Raw genomic sequence first — 3,455 nt, 5'->3', positions numbered from 1 at the left:
CAGCCACCAGGCAGGCCTTGGGGGGACAGGGAGGGACAGTGAGCAGGTAAGGGAATACAGTAAATATGTCTAAATTGAAACCACAATTGGAATCAAATCAAATCTGTTTTAGTAATAACACTAAGTAGGGCCTTTAGGAAAACAAGTCATGGCAGAACTAACTTAATTTACCCTTCTGATAAGGTTAGAAGGCTTGTGGATCAGGAGAATGCTGTAGACAGGATGCATCTGGATTTTAACAAGGCTTTTGACTTAGGCTCTCATAAACCCTTTGGAGATCAAGTGAAGAAACACAGGCAGCAGGTGAGACTCCACAACTAGCAGGAGACTGTTGATATGTAGGTCACTGTCTTCAGTGACAGGTCACAGGTTTCTGCGTTAGTCTCAGTCAAGTCACCATTGTTACCCATGGCTCACACAAAGATCAAGACTGCATACCTTCTGAGAGTGAGGATGCTGTGAGGCTCAAGGGTCCAACCGACAGACTGGATGTGAGAAGCAGGACACAAAACAGTATTAGTAGCCTGGAACATTGGCTGACCCCCATGAAATGCAAGGTCCCGCACTAAAAGTCCAAAATTCACATATACAAAGACAGGTTTATATACAGAGCAGCCATCAGGACGCAAAAGGCAGAGGGGGTCAGCAGACAGACAGCTCAATGAGTCAGAATGATGGTGATGCTGGAAAAAAGAGGAAAAAGCTAATGGAGCCAGAGTTGTGTCTCCAGAAACAGGAGAGAGCCCTGCTCTCACTGGAATATTCCTCACTGTCCAGGCCATACTGGGGTTCAGTCTGACTCCTTTCCAACCTTTAATCCCAAAGGTAAGATGTTAACAGAATAGTAAGTATCCTTCCACACTTATTTGCCTATAAATTTTTTAATTTTTAAATGATTATGTGACATTATTTATTATGTAAATTATATACATGAGTAAAAACATGTTATACATATTGTTCCTGACCTTGCTTTTTATTTCACAATATGACGGGCACCTTGCCATGTTAGTGATCATAACAGCTGATAATGATTGGGCATTTTCCATGTGCCAAGTAAATTCTGCAAACATTTCATGTTTTACTTTATTTAAAACTCACAGGAACCCCGTAAGATGGGTACTATTTTTACTATCCCCACTTTAGAGAAAAGAAATCACATTTAGAGCACTTTCTCAAGATTACATAATCATTAAATGACAAAGACTGGGTTTGAATTCAGTCCTCTGTAATTCCAGAGCTTGTGCTCTTAACATCTACACCATGCTGCCTCTCAATACTTTGAGCTGAAGTGAAGTGAAAGTTGCTCAGTCGTGTCCGACTCTTTGTGACCCTATGGACTGTAGCCCGCCAGGCTTCTCCGTCCATGGAATTCACCAGACAAGAATACTGAAGTGGGTTACCATTTCCTTCTCCGGGGGATCTTCCCAACCCAGGGATCGAACCTGGGTCTCCTGCATTGCAGGCAGATTTTTTGCAGTCTGAGCCACTAGAGAAGCCCAGTACTTAGAGGGCTACCTCATTAAAAAAAAAAAAAAAACAGCATAAGAGTTTATTGTATCTGTAGCATTGTTTACTTAATCTTATTTTAGTGGACAAAAGATTGTTTCCTTAATGAAGGACTTCTGAGAGCTTTTAATATGCTAATGTGCACTATGACCTTCCCAAGAGGGGAACACAGTGGGCACTGTGTCCCAAGCTTCCTTAATCATGTCATTCATTTTTTTCACAAAGCATTACAAGGACTGGGGTTTGGGGAACCAAATTTTGGTGCATCCAAGTACATCTGCATTGCCTTGGATGCTTTTCAAATGTAGATTCCCAGGCTTCAATTAAAGTGCTTATGATATATGTAGTTCACAGACCACACATTGAGCAATGCTGCTGTGTGCTGTATGATTAATCTTTGGTGTGGAACATAAATATGAATGGCTACATAACTGCAGTTTTAGATAGACCAAGTGTATGAGTAGATGGAGGAGAGAAGAACTCTTTCTCCTTTCCATCAGGCTATCTAGTCATCTACACTTTATCCACTCCAATGCCAGAAAACCACAGCTCAATGAAGCACTAATCTAAGATTCTTAGTGATCTGTGTTCCCCAGGAACTAAGCCACAAGTGCCCACACATCATTTCATTCCCCCTCAATGAAGAACTGTGCCACCACTGAAAGCAGAAGTCAACAATAGGTGATTATTTGTAGGGAGTTCATTCCATATAGATTTGAACTCAGTACTGGGACCTCTCCCTTCAAGTTTATGTCATCTACAGAAACATTAAGAACAAACATCTACAGACCAAGAATTAACCCAATATGGGGAAAAAAGCAAATAAGAGAGAATAAAAGTTTCATTTTTTTAAACTGTAGCCTTGGAAAAGTACAAGATGACCTATTCATACCCTCAAGTTATATTCAGTATTATCAAATCCCATTCACCCTTAAGCAGGTTATTGCTTAAGGGTCACCTGAGCTTGGACTAGAGATAGGAGGGGGGGGAGTTGAGGGGGAGGACTTAAGGGGAAGGCATGGGAGGGGGAGTGTTTAGCAGGGATGTTCCTGGAAAGATTCATGTCCAGTGAATGGACAGGGGGCTTACTAGAGAAGGGTCCAGAGTAGCTTATTGGTTTAACCCCAAGCCCTGCACTTGACACCCTCTCCGCATATCACATTATGTTGAGATTTTCAAAATACCCTTGTCTTTAGAATCTCTAGGGATCCTTACTTCAGCTGTAAGGCACTGATGGGATATTTTGCAGGTTTGGAAGAGTTAATAGTAAAAAACAGAACTACACAGATCACAATGTAGTAGAAAGTATACTGATATACACAATTTTACATTTAGCAGAATCTCAAGCATGTCAAATTGCATTAAAAAGCTGTAAGGATGTATGGATCCAATATTCACAGTAATTTCTGAGAGTTTAGATTATAAGGGATTTATGTTTTCTTTACACTTGTCAGAGTTTTTCTCCTCAAATGTTATACAATGAACCACTGTCTTTATGCATAGGAGAAAAGGTAAATATTATATAAAAATAGGGCATCACACTAAAGTTCAAGTTTCAGCTCTGACTCTTGTGCAAGTTTCTTCACTCTCTCAGATTCCTACAACTTTCCTCAAGGCTCGAAAGTTGGGTAAAGATTATCAGTTGAGAGAAAAGGTTAGTAGAGGAGAGGAAAGGTTAAGACTGAGGTGCTGCTTTAATTGAAGTTCTCTTGAGAAGCAGAAGTAAAATAAATAAATAAATAAATAAAAATAAAATGAAAGAGAAGCCAAAAAAAAAAAAAAAAAGAAGTACTCTTCTCTGACTTCAGAGGTAGTAGCTGTGAGAATGCTTTGCAAGTTGTCCAAGGCTACGATGCAAGTGACAAGAGTAAGGGGGGAAGGGCAAGATAGGGGAATGGGATTAGGAAATACAAACTACTATAAGATAGATAATAAGATAGATATCTATC

This window comes from Cervus elaphus, chromosome X (assembly GCF_910594005.1).
Source record: "Cervus elaphus chromosome X, mCerEla1.1, whole genome shotgun sequence".
Classification (NCBI taxonomy): Eukaryota; Metazoa; Chordata; class Mammalia; order Artiodactyla; family Cervidae; genus Cervus; species Cervus elaphus.
Note: the sequence above shows the minus strand (reverse complement) of the source record.